Source organism: Prunus avium, chromosome 6 (genome assembly GCF_965620075.1).
Source record: "Prunus avium chromosome 6, drPruAviu1.hap1.1, whole genome shotgun sequence".
NCBI lineage: Eukaryota > Viridiplantae > Streptophyta > Magnoliopsida > Rosales > Rosaceae > Prunus > Prunus avium.
Window position 1 is genome coordinate 20,500,997 of NC_142289.1, and position 14,361 is coordinate 20,515,357.

Genomic DNA, 14,361 nt, shown 5'->3' on the forward strand with positions numbered 1-14,361 from the left:
CGAAATCAATAGTTGTTCCAAATTGGACAATTCAAGTTCAACGGCAGTTCGTTCCTAATTTGAGTGGTTGGTGTATTCCATACTTCAAGCGATTGGATTTCACTCAAAACTCACCAAATGACTCCTCCCACCATATTATGACGTTGCCCAAGTTTTTGGCTCGATCCGAAATCAATAGGTGTGAGAAATTGGACAATTCAAGTTCAACGGCAGTTCGTTCCTAATTGGAGTGGTTGGTGTATTCCTTACTTCTAGCGATTGGATTTCACTCAAAACTAACCAAATGACTCCTCCCACCATATTATGGTGTTGCCCAAGTTTTGGGCTCAATCCGAAATCAATAGGTGTTCCAAATTGGACAATTCAAGTTCAACGGCAGTTCGTTCCTAATTGGAGTGGTTGGTGTATTCCATACTTCTAGCAATTGGATTTCACTCAAAACTCACCAAATGACTCCTCCCACCATATTATGATGTTGCCCAAGTTTTGGGCTCGATCCGAAATCAATAGGTGTTCCAAATTGGACAATACGAGTGCAACGGCATTTCGTTCCTAATTGGAGTGGTTGGTGTATTCCATACTTCTAGCGATTGGATTTCACTCAAAACTCTCCAAATCACTCCTCGAACCATATTATGATGTTGCCCAAGTTTTGGGCTCGATTCGAAATGAATAGGTGTGAGAAATTGGACAATTCAAGTTCAACGGCAATTCGTTCCTAATTGGAGTGGTTGGTGTATGCCATACTTCTAGCGATTGGATTTCACTCAAAACTCACCAAATGACTCCTCCCACCATATTATGATGTTGCCCAAGTTTGGGGCTTGATCCGAAATCAATAGGTGTGAGAAATTGGACATTTCAAGTTCAACGGCAGTTCGTTCCTAATTGGAGTGGTTGGTGTATTCCATACTTCTAGCGATTGGATTTCACTCAAAACTCACCAAATGACTCCTCCCACCATATTATGATGTTGCCCAAGTTTTGGGCTCGATTCGAAATCAATAGGAGTGAGAAATTGGTCAATTCAATTTCAACGCCAGTTCGTTCCTAATCGGAGTAGTTGTTGTATTCCATACTTCTAGCGATTGGATTTCCCTCAAAACTCACCAAATGACTCCTCCCACCAAATTATGATGTTGCCCAAGTTGTGGGCTCGATCCGAAATCAATAGGTGTGAGAAATTGGAAAATTCAAGTTCAACGGCAGTTCGTTCCTAATTGGGGTGGTTGGTTTATTCCATACATCTAGCAATTGGATTTCCCTCAAAACTCACCAAATGACTCCTCCCACCATATTATGATGTTGCCCAAGTTTGGGGCTCGATCCGAAATCAATAGGTGTGAGAAGTTGGACAATTCAAGTTCAACGGCAGTTCATTCCTAATTGGAGTGGTTGGTGTATTCCATACTTCTAGCGATTGGATTTCACTCAAAACTCACCAAATGACTCCTCCCACCATATTATGGTGTTGCCCAAGTTTTGAGCTCGATCCGAAATCAATAGGTGTGAGAAATTGGAAAGTTCAAGTTCAGCGGCAGTTCGTTCCTAATTGGAGTGGTTGGTGTATTCCATACTTCTAGTGATTGGATTTCACTCAAAACTCACCAAATGACTCCTCCCCCCATATTATGATGTTGCCCAATTTTGGGGCTCGATCTGAAATCAATAGGTGTGAGAAATTGGACAATTCAAGTTCAACGGCAGCTCGTTCCTAATTGGAGTGGTTGGTGTATTCCATACTTCTAGCGATTGGATTTCAATCAAAACTCGCCAAATGACTCCACCCGCCATATTATGATGTTGCCCAATTTTGGGGCTCGATCCGAAATCAATAGGTGTGAGAAATTGGACAATTCAAGTTCAACGGCAATTCGTTCCTAATTGGAGTGGTTGGTGTATGCCATACTTCTAGCGATTGGATTTCACTCAAAACTCACCAAATGACTCCTCCCACCATATTATGATGTTGCCCAAGTTTGGGGCTCGATCCGAAATCAATAGGTGTGAGAAATTGGACAATTCAAGTTCAACGGCAGTTCGTTCCTAATTGGAGTGGTTGGTGTATTCCATACTTCTAGTGATTGGATTTCACTCAAAGCTCACCAAATTACTCCTCCCACCATATTACCTTGTTGCCCAACTTTTGGGCTCGATCCGAAATCAATTGGTGTGAGAAATTGGACAATTCAAGTTCAACGGCAATTCGTTCCTAATTGGAATGGTTGTTGTATTCCATACTTCTAGCGACTGGATTTCACTCAAAACTCACCAAATGAGTCCTCCCACCATATTATGAGGTTGCCCAAGTTTGGGGGTTGATCCGAAATCAATAGGTGTGAGTAATTGGACAATTCAAGTTCAACGGCAATTCGTTCCTATTTGGAATGGTTGGTGTATTCCATACATCTAGCGATTGGATTTCTCTCAAAACTCACCAAATGACTCCTCCCACCATATTATCATATTGCCCAAGTTTTGGGCTCGATCCGAAATCAATAGGTGTGAGAAATTGGACAATTCAAGTACAACGGCAGTTCGTTCCTAATTGGAGTGGTTGGTGTATTCCATACTTCTAGCGATTGGATTTCACTCAAAACTCGTCAAATGACTTCTCCCACCATATTATGATGTTGCCCAAGTTTGGGGCTCGATCCGAAGTCAATAGGTGTGAGAAGTTGGACAATTCAAGTTCAACGGAAGTTCGTTCCTAATTGGAGTGGTTGGTGTATGCCATACTTCTAGCGATTGGATTTCAATCAAAACTCGCCAAATGACTCCTCCCGCCATATTATGATGTTGCCCAATTTTGGGGCTCGATCCGAAATCAATAGGTGTGAGAAATTGGACAATTCAAGTTCGACGGCAGTTCGTTCCTAATTGGAGTGGTTGGTGTATGCCATACTTCTAGCGATTGGATTTCACTCAAAACTCACCAAATGACTCCTCCCACCATATTATCATGTTGCCCAAGTTTTGGGCTCGATCCGAATTCAATAGGTGTGAGAAATTGGACAATTCAAGTTCAACGGAAGTTCTTTCCTAATTGGAGTGGTTGGTGTATTTCATACTTCTAGCGGTTGGATTTCACTCAAAACTCACCAAATGACTCCTAACACCAGATTATCATGTTGCCCAAGTTTTGGGCTCGATCCGAAATCAATAGGTGTGACAAATTGGACAATTCAAGTTCAACGGCAGTTCGTTCCTAATTGGAGTGGTTGGTGTATGCCATACTTCTAGCGATTGGATTTCAATCAAAACTCGCCAAATGACTCCTCCCGCCTATTATGATGTTGCCCAATTTTGGGGCTCGATCCGAAATCAGTAGGTGTGAGAAATTGGACAATTCAAGTTCGACGGCAGTTCGTTCCTAATTGGAGTGGTTGGTGTATGCCATACTTCTAGCGATTGGATTTCACTCAAAACTCACCAAATGACTCCTCCCACCATATTATGATGTTGCCCAAGTTTGGGGCTCGATCCGAAATCAATAGGTGTGAGAAATTGGACAATTCAAGTTCAACGGCAGTTCGTTCCTAATTGGAGTGGTTGGTGTATTCCATACTTCTAGTGATTGGATTTCAATCAAAACTCGCCAAATGACTCCTCCCGCCATATTATGATGTTGCCCAATTTTGGGGCTCGATCCGAAATCAATAGGTGTGAGAAATTGGACAATTCAAGTTCAACGGCAGTTCGTTCCTAATTGGAGTGGTTGGTGTATGCCATACTTCTAGCGATTGGATTTCACTCAAAACTCACCAAATGACTCCTCCCACCATATTATGATGTTGCCCAAGTTTTGGTCTCGATCCGAAATCAATAGTTGTTCCAAATTGGACAATTCAAGTTCAACGGCAGTTCGTTCCTAATTTGAGTGGTTGGTGTATTCCATACTTCAAGCGATTGGATTTCACTCAAAACTCACCAAATGACTCCTCCCACCATATTATGACGTTGCCCAAGTTTTTGGCTCGATCCGAAATCAATAGGTGTGAGAAATTGGACAATTCAAGTTCAACGGCAGTTCGTTCCTAATTGGAGTGGTTGGTGTATTCCTTACTTCTAGCGATTGGATTTCACTCAAAACTAACCAAATGACTCCTCCCACCATATTATGGTGTTGCCCAAGTTTTGGGCTCGATCCGAAATCAATAGGTGTTCCAAATTGGACAATTCAAGTTCAACGGCAGTTCGTTCCTAATTGGAGTGGTTGGTGTATTCCATACTTCTAGCAATTGGATTTCACTCAAAACTCACCAAATGACTCCTCCCACCATATTATGATGTTGCCCAAGTTTTGGGCTCGATCCGAAATCAATAGGTGTTCCAAATTGGACAATACGAGTGCAACGGCATTTCGTTCCTAATTGGAGTGGTTGGTGTATTCCATACTTCTAGCGATTGGATTTCACTCAAAACTCTCCAAATCACTCCTCGAACCATATTATGATGTTGCCCAAGTTTTGGGCTCGATTCGAAATGAATAGGTGTGAGAAATTGGACAATTCAAGTTCAACGGCAATTCGTTCCTAATTGGAGTGGTTGGTGTATGCCATACTTCTAGCGATTGGATTTCACTCAAAACTCACCAAATGACTCCTCCCACCATATTATGATGTTGCCCAAGTTTGGGGCTTGATCCGAAATCAATAGGTGTGAGAAATTGGACATTTCAAGTTCAACGGCAGTTCGTTCCTAATTGGAGTGGTTGGTGTATTCCATACTTCTAGCGATTGGATTTCACTCAAAACTCACCAAATGACTCCTCCCACCATATTATGATGTTGCCCAAGTTTTGGGCTCGATTCGAAATCAATAGGAGTGAGAAATTGGTCAATTCAATTTCAACGCCAGTTCGTTCCTAATCGGAGTAGTTGTTGTATTCCATACTTCTAGCGATTGGATTTCCCTCAAAACTCACCAAATGACTCCTCCCACCAAATTATGATGTTGCCCAAGTTGTGGGCTCGATCCGAAATCAATAGGTGTGAGAAATTGGAAAATTCAAGTTCAACGGCAGTTCGTTCCTAATTGGGGTGGTTGGTTTATTCCATACATCTAGCAATTGGATTTCCCTCAAAACTCACCAAATGACTCCTCCCACCATATTATGATGTTGCCCAAGTTTGGGGCTCGATCCGAAATCAATAGGTGTGAGAAGTTGGACAATTCAAGTTCAACGGCAGTTCATTCCTAATTGGAGTGGTTGGTGTATTCCATACTTCTAGCGATTGGATTTCACTCAAAACTCACCAAATGACTCCTCCCACCATATTATGGTGTTGCCCAAGTTTTGAGCTCGATCCGAAATCAATAGGTGTGAGAAATTGGAAAGTTCAAGTTCAGCGGCAGTTCGTTCCTAATTGGAGTGGTTGGTGTATTCCATACTTCTAGTGATTGGATTTCACTCAAAACTCACCAAATGACTCCTCCCCCCATATTATGATGTTGCCCAATTTTGGGGCTCGATCTGAAATCAATAGGTGTGAGAAATTGGACAATTCAAGTTCAACGACAGCTCGTTCCTAATTGGAGTGGTTGGTGTATTCCATACTTCTAGCGATTGGATTTCAATCAAAACTCGCCAAATGACTCCACCCGCCATATTATGATGTTGCCCAATTTTGGGGCTCGATCCGAAATCAATAGGTGTGAGAAATTGGACAATTCAAGTTCAACGGCAATTCGTTCCTAATTGGAGTGGTTGGTGTATGCCATACTTCTAGCGATTGGATTTCACTCAAAACTCACCAAATGACTCCTCCCACCATATTATGATGTTGCCCAAGTTTGGGGCTCGATCCGAAATCAATAGGTGTGAGAAATTGGACAATTCAAGTTCAACGGCAGTTCGTTCCTAATTGGAGTGGTTGGTGTATTCCATACTTCTAGTGATTGGATTTCACTCAAAGCTCACCAAATTACTCCTCCCACCATATTACCTTGTTGCCCAACTTTTGGGCTCGATCCGAAATCAATTGGTGTGAGAAATTGGACAATTCAAGTTCAACGGCAATTCGTTCCTAATTGGAATGGTTGTTGTATTCCATACTTCTAGCGACTGGACTTCACTCAAAACTCACCAAATGAGTCCTCCCACCATATTATGAGGTTGCCCAAGTTTGGGGGTTGATCCGAAATCAATAGGTGTGAGTAATTGGACAATTCAAGTTCAACGGCAATTCGTTCCTATTTGGAATGGTTGGTGTATTCCATACATCTAGCGATTGGATTTCTCTCAAAACTCACCAAATGACTCCTCCCACCATATTATCATATTGCCCAAGTTTTGGGCTCGATCCGAAATCAATAGGTGTGAGAAATTGGACAATTCAAGTACAACGGCAGTTCGTTCCTAATTGGAGTGGTTGGTGTATTCCATACTTCTAGCGATTGGATTTCACTCAAAACTCGTCAAATGACTTCTCCCACCATATTATGATGTTGCCCAAGTTTGGGGCTCGATCCGAAATCAATAGGTGTGAGAAGTTGGACAATTCAAGTTCAACGGAAGTTCGTTCCTAATTGGAGTGGTTGGTGTATGCCATACTTCTAGCGATTGGATTTCAATCAAAACTCGCCAAATGACTCCTCCCGCCATATTATGATGTTGCCCAATTTTGGGGCTCGATCCGAAATCAATAGGTGTGAGAAATTGGACAATTCAAGTTCGACGGCAGTTCGTTCCTAATTGGAGTGGTTGGTGTATGCCATACTTCTAGCGATTGGATTTCACTCAAAACTCACCAAATGACTCCTCCCACCATATTATCATGTTGCCCAAGTTTTGGGCTCGATCCGAATTCAATAGGTGTGAGAAATTGGACAATTCAAGTTCAACGGAAGTTCTTTCCTAATTGGAGTGGTTGGTGTATTTCATACTTCTAGCGGTTGGATTTCACTCAAAACTCACCAAATGACTCCTAACACCAGATTATCATGTTGCCCAAGTTTTGGGCTCGATCCGAAATCAATAGGTGTGACAAATTGGACAATTCAAGTTCAACGGCAGTTCGTTCCTAATTGGAGTGGTTGGTGTATGCCATACTTCTAGCGATTGGATTTCAATCAAAACTCGCCAAATGACTCCTCCCGCCTATTATGATGTTGCCCAATTTTGGGGCTCGATCCGAAATCAGTAGGTGTGAGAAATTGGACAATTCAAGTTCGACGGCAGTTCGTTCCTAATTGGAGTGGTTGGTGTATGCCATACTTCTAGCGATTGGATTTCACTCAAAACTCACCAAATGACTCCTCCCACCATATTATGATGTTGCCCAAGTTTGGGGCTCGATCCGAAATCAATAGGTGTGAGAAATTGGACAATTCAAGTTCAACGGCAGTTCGTTCCTAATTGGAGTGGTTGGTGTATTCCATACTTCTAGTGATTGGATTTCAATCAAAACTCGCCAAATGACTCCTCCCGCCATATTATGATGTTGCCCAATTTTGGGGCTCGATCCGAAATCAATAGGTGTGAGAAATTGGACAATTCAAGTTCAACGGCAGTTCGTTCCTAATTGGAGTGGTTGGTGTATGCCATACTTCTAGCGATTGGATTTCACTCAAAACTCACCAAATGACTCCTCCCACCATATTATGATGTTGCCCAAGTTTGGGGCTCGATCCGAAGTCAATAGGTGTGAGAAATTGGACAATTCAAGTTCAACGGCAGTTCGTTCCTAATTGGAGTGGTTGGTGTATTCCATACTTCTAGTGATTGGATTTCACTCAAAGCTCACCAAATTACTCCTCCCACCATATTACCATGTTGCCCAACTTTTGGGCTCGATCCGAAATCAATTGGTGTGAGAAATTGGACAATTCAAGTTCAACGGCAATTCGTTCCTAATTGGAATGGTTGGTGTATTCCATACTTCTAGCGACTGGATTTCACTCAAAACTCACCAAATGAGTCCTCCCACCATATTATGATGTTGCCCAAGTTTGGGGCTTGATCCGAAATCAATAGGTGTGAGAAATTGGACAATTCAAGTTCAACGGCAATTCGTTCCTAATTGGAATGGTTGGTGTATTCCATACTTCTAGCGACTGGATTTCACTCAAAACTCACCAAATGAGTCCTCCCACCATATTATGATGTTGCCCAAGTTTTGGGCTCGATCCCAAATCAATAGGTTTGAGAAATTGGACAATTCAAGTTCAACGGCAGTTCGTTCCTAATTGGAATGGTTGGGGTATTCCATACTTCTAGCGATTGGATTTCACTCAAAACCCACCAAATGACTCCTCCCACCATATTATGATGTTGCCAAAGTTTTGGGCTCGATCCGAAATCAATAGGAGTGAGAAATTGGTCAATTCAATTTCAACGCCAGTTCGTTCCTAATCGGAGTAGTTGTTGTATTCCATACTTCTAGCGATTGGATTTCAATCAAAACTCACCAAATGACTCCTCCCACCATATTATGGTGTTGCCCAAGTTTTGGGGTCGATCCGAAATCAATAGGTGTGAGAAATTGGAAAATTCAAGTTCAACGGCAGTTCGTTCCTAATTGGGGTGGTTGGTTTATTCCATACATCTAGCAATTGGATTTCCCTCAAAACTCACCAAATGACTCCTCCCACCATATTATCATGTTGCCCAAGTTTTGGGCTCGATCCGAATTCAATAGGTGTGAGAAATTGGACAATTCAAGTTCAACGGAAGTTCTTTCCTAATTGGAGTGGTTGGTGTATTCCATACTTCTAGCGATTGGATTTCACTCAAAACTCACCAAATGACTCCTAACACCAGATTATCTTGTTGCCCAAGTTTTGGGCTCGATCCGAAATCAATTGGTGTGAGAAATTGGACAATTCAAGTTCAACAACGGTTCGTTCCTAATTGGAGTGGTTGATGTATTCCATACATCTAGCGATTGGATTTCTCTCAAAACTCACCAAATGACTCCTCCCACCATATTATCATATTGCCCAAGTTTTGGGCTCGATCCGAAATCAATAGGTGTGAGAAATTGGACAATTCAAGTTCAACGGCAATTCGTTCCTAATTGGAATGGTTGGTGTATTCCATACTTCTAGCGACTGGATTTCAATCAAAACTCGCCAAATGACTCCTCCCGCCATATTATGATGTTGCCCAATTTTGGGGCTCGATCCGAAATCAATAGGTGTGAGAAATTGGACAATTCAAGTTCAACGGCAGTTCGTTCCTAATTGGAGTGGTTGGTGTATGCCATACTTCTAGCGATTGGATTTCACTCAAAACTCACCAAATGACTCCTCCCACCATATTATGATGTTGCCCAAGTTTGGGGCTCGATCCGAAGTCAATAGGTGTGAGAAATTGGACAATTCAAGTTCAACGGCAGTTCGTTCCTAATTGGAGTGGTTGGTGTATTCCATACTTCTAGTGATTGGATTTCACTCAAAGCTCACCAAATTACTCCTCCCACCATATTACCATGTTGCCCAACTTTTGGGCTCGATCCGAAATCAATTGGTGTGAGAAATTGGACAATTCAAGTTCAACGGCAATTCGTTCCTAATTGGAATGGTTGGTGTATTCCATACTTCTAGCGACTGGATTTCACTCAAAACTCACCAAATGAGTCCTCCCACCATATTATGATGTTGCCCAAGTTTGGGGCTTGATCCGAAATCAATAGGTGTGAGAAATTGGACAATTCAAGTTCAACGGCAATTCGTTCCTAATTGGAATGGTTGGTGTATTCCATACTTCTAGCGACTGGATTTCACTCAAAACTCACCAAATGAGTCCTCCCACCATATTATGATGTTGCCCAAGTTTTGGGCTCGATCCCAAATCAATAGGTTTGAGAAATTGGACAATTCAAGTTCAACGGCAGTTCGTTCCTAATTGGAATGGTTGGGGTATTCCATACTTCTAGCGATTGGATTTCACTCAAAACCCACCAAATGACTCCTCCCACCATATTATGATGTTGCCAAAGTTTTGGGCTCGATCCGAAATCAATAGGAGTGAGAAATTGGTCAATTCAATTTCAACGCCAGTTCGTTCCTAATCGGAGTAGTTGTTGTATTCCATACTTCTAGCGATTGGATTTCAATCAAAACTCACCAAATGACTCCTCCCACCATATTATGGTGTTGCCCAAGTTTTGGGGTCGATCCGAAATCAATAGGTGTGAGAAATTGGAAAATTCAAGTTCAACGGCAGTTCGTTCCTAATTGGGGTGGTTGGTTTATTCCATACATCTAGCAATTGGATTTCCCTCAAAACTCACCAAATGACTCCTCCCACCATATTATCATGTTGCCCAAGTTTTGGGCTCGATCCGAATTCAATAGGTGTGAGAAATTGGACAATTCAAGTTCAACGGAAGTTCTTTCCTAATTGGAGTGGTTGGTGTATTCCATACTTCTAGCGATTGGATTTCACTCAAAACTCACCAAATGACTCCTAACACCAGATTATCTTGTTGCCCAAGTTTTGGGCTCGATCCGAAATCAATTGGTGTGAGAAATTGGACAATTCAAGTTCAACAACGGTTCGTTCCTAATTGGAGTGGTTGATGTATTCCATACATCTAGCGATTGGATTTCTCTCAAAACTCACCAAATGACTCCTCCCACCATATTATCATATTGCCCAAGTTTTGGGCTCGATCCGAAATCAATAGGTGTGAGAAATTGGACAATTCAAGTTCAACGGCAGTTCGTTCCTAATTGGAGTGGTTGGTGTATGCCATACTTCTAGCGATTGGATTTCACTCAAAACCCACCAAATGACTCCTCCCACCATATTATGATGTTGCCCAAGTTTGGGGCTCGATCCGAAATCAATAGGTGTGAGAAATTGGACAATTCAAGTTCAACGGCAGTTCGTTCCTAATTGGAGTGGTTGGTGTATTCCATACTTCTAGTGATTGGATTTCAGTCAAAGCTCACCAAATTACTCCTCCCACCATATTACCATGTTGCCCAACTTTTGGGCTCGATCCGAAATCAATTGGTGTGAGAAATTGGACAATTCAAGTTCAACGGCAGTTCGTTCCTAATTGGAGTGGTTGGTGTATTCCATACTTCTAGCGATTGGATTTCACTCAAAACTCACCAAATGACTCCTAACACCAGATTATCGTGTTGCCCAAGTTTTGGGCTCGATCCGAAATCAATAGGTGTGAGAAATTGGACAATTCAAGTTCAACGTCAGTTCGTTCCTAATTGGAGTGGTTGGTGTATGCCATACTTCTAGCGATTGGATTTTGATCGGTTCATAATTGTATATCATTTTGTACCCTTCTAGCTTATGATTTGGTTATGTGTTTGAGTTAAACTTGTGCTTTTAATCCTTTTTGTGTTTATCTTTCAGTTAATTGACATTTAGGTAACAATGATGACTTTGGATAGGAAATGATGCAATCCATGCATGTTAAGGCTTGATTTGGGTGAATGGAAGAAGGGCTTAAAGACAAACACATTTTGGCTACAACTCCTTTCCAGCCCAATTTCGTAGGTCAGCTTCTTGGCCTTGGATCAGCATGCTATGGGGCTTGGATGAGGTGAAGATCTTCATGAAACTTGTTCCAATGGGTGTCTACTATAATATATCCAAATTTGAGCCCCATTGGATAAGTTTTGAAACCTCTGGCCTTCCTACACCAAGTCTGGTTCAGAAGACTCGTTTTTGTTCAACAACCAAAAGAAGACCACATGGGTTGGCAGCAAAAGGCAGCCACAATTGATCACCTTTGATCCCATGTGAAGAAAGCTTGAGGTGCAGCAAAAGAAGTATGGGATGGGATTGATTCCAACCACACTAACATAGACAAGATGAAGTGGGAGTTATGGGTTGTATTAAATGAGGAATGGTGGTGTTGGATTTCATCATGATGTTCCTCCCTCTTAGCCCTATAAATAGAGGAGTCTTCAAGCTACAAAATTCACTTCAGCCATCCTCCACACTTCCATCATCCAGAAATCATCCTCATACATTCCCACAACCCCAAACACTCAAGCAATCAACCCAATACTCTAAACTGCCCCAAAATCACCAAAACAGCTCCAGAAAACCTCCCTTCCATTTCCCTACGAATTTCCTCTTTCTCAGCCATCACCACTCACTCAAGCTCATCTCAAATCCCCTCCATATCCTTCATACATCCTTCTAGACGTGGAGAAGCTCTTGGAGAAGCATTGGACACTACAAGAACTTCAGAAAAGGGTTTTTCTACTCTTATGGCATTCATTATGTTTTCCCATTTCTATTTTAGTTTCTTTTCCATTATGAGTAGCTAAATCCATAACTAGGGCTTCGATGTAACCTAACATGAATATTCTGGGTTTATAAGTTTGGAGTTTCAAGTTTGATTCATGATTCATGTTCTTATTCATTATGCTTATAAGTTAACATGCTTGTTTGAATGATTGATCACCATTAGAACTTGTTTGTTAACTATCTTGGTTTGAATTAAGAGTAGACACCATGCTTTAATTCGAATTGAACTATGAATAGGAAGAGTATGTATGGACATTCGACAACAGGGATTAGATACATGCTTGGTTGTTTAAATTGTTCTTCTATGCTTAATGGGTTCCTAATGCTTAATTTTAGGTTAGACAACAAATGATCAAATTAGGGAATTAGGAACACAAGGTTAGGACCAAACACCATGGCCTAATCATACTTTAGCTAGAATCAATCTTTGAATCTGAATTAGACTTGTTACTTGACTCCATATAACCCAGAATTGAATTGTTATGGTGATTCGAATGCCCTAGTCTCCAAATCTGTTTTCCAACTCTTAAAACCACTCTTTGTTACACTTGTTTATTTGCTTTCATTTGCAATTTCAGTTTGCTCACTTCCTTTCACAATCACAATCACTCTCACTTTAATTTCTGTTTTAGACTTAACTTCCTAACTTCTTGAATTCGGTAATCTACGTACATAACTAATTTGAACTTCTCAGTCTTCGTGGGTACGACCTCGTACTTGTCTTGCTATATTACTAATTGCCCCGTACAATTGCGAGTTAACATAATAATTAACAACAAATTTTGGCGCCGTTGCCGGGGACTGAACGAAAGTTCTTCCCTGGTTATGTGCCCAAGGTTACCCTATTTTTTTAGTGTTTCTAATTAATCTAATTTTCTGTTTCAGGTAGTTTATGTCTAAAAGACCGTTCCTTGAACAAGTGAGGTCTTCGTTCCAACGCTCCAGATCTTTGAACGCAGGACCATCGTTGCAACCCAACCGGGTGATCTCTGAAGTTCATAATCGTCTAGAAAGAGAGTTGTCAACTGCAAAAGAGCAAGCTCTTGCCACATTTACAAGTATTGCTCTCCACACTGAACTTCCTGGTTCTTCACCTTCAAATTCGGAAGCAAGTTCAGACCAAGAAGAAGAAGAAGAGATGGCTGCCAATGAGTTCATGGGAGAACTTGATATCCCAACAATTCCAGCATCTCCTTCAAGCATTTTGCTGCCCACTGTAGCTCGAAATTATGAGCTTAAATCTTCTCATCTTAATATGCTGCCTTCCTTTTATGGTTTACCTAATGAAGATCCATTAACTCATATAAAGGATATTTTTAATGTTGTGAGTTCTTTTCCCTTGACAGGTGTGACAGAAGATCAACTTCGAATGAGAGTGTTTCCATACACTTTGAAGGATAAGGCGAAATATTGGTTGAATTCTTTAAAGCCTGGTTCACTCACTACATGGGCTGCCATTCAAAAGAAGTTCTTGGAGAAATACTTCTCCACGCAAAAGACCGACATGCTTAGGGATAAGATCTTGTTATTTGCACAGCAAGATGATGAATCGTTTTGTGAAGCATGGGAGAGATTCAATGGGCTGCTCAACCAATGTCCTCATCATGGGATTCCATTGAAGCTTCAAATGCGTATGTTTTATAAAGGACTAACCCCTTCTAGTCATAATATAGTCACCAATTTTGCAGGTGGTTCTTTTAAAACCAAAACTCCAGAAGAAACATACGAACTCTTTGAGGAGATAGCAATGGAGACCCAACATACGGATACAAGAGGTAAACGTGTTATTAGTGGTTCTAATGATGCTTCTAGTGTGCAGATTTCAAAACTGGAACAAAAGCTAGATGCTCTTCTTGCATTAAACTCAAGAAGCCCTCCGAAAGAAGTGTGTAGTATTTGCGAAACTCCTGACCATGCTACCATAGCTTGTCCACTTGGGGCTGGATATCCAGAATTTGTGCAAGAGCAAGCTAAGTTGGTAAATTCCTACAACCAAGGTCCAAGAAATGATCCATACTCTCAAAGTTATAATCCAGGTTGGAGGAATCATCCAAACTTTTCATGGAGGAATACTCAGAATCAAGCCAATCCCCCTTCATTCCAAAAGCCACAACAAACATCATCATTGG

General features: G+C 41.4%; 1 non-coding gene across 1 annotated transcript; it reads right to left on the minus strand.

The window, feature by feature from the left end:
• Positions 1-13,736: 13,736 nt before the first annotated feature.
• LOC148293807 (small nucleolar RNA R71) lies at positions 13,737-13,843 on the minus strand. The gene has a single exon (XR_015836966.1). It is a non-coding gene; the product is annotated as a small nucleolar RNA R71 (small nucleolar RNA).
• Between the last annotated feature and the right edge of the window lie 518 nt (positions 13,844-14,361).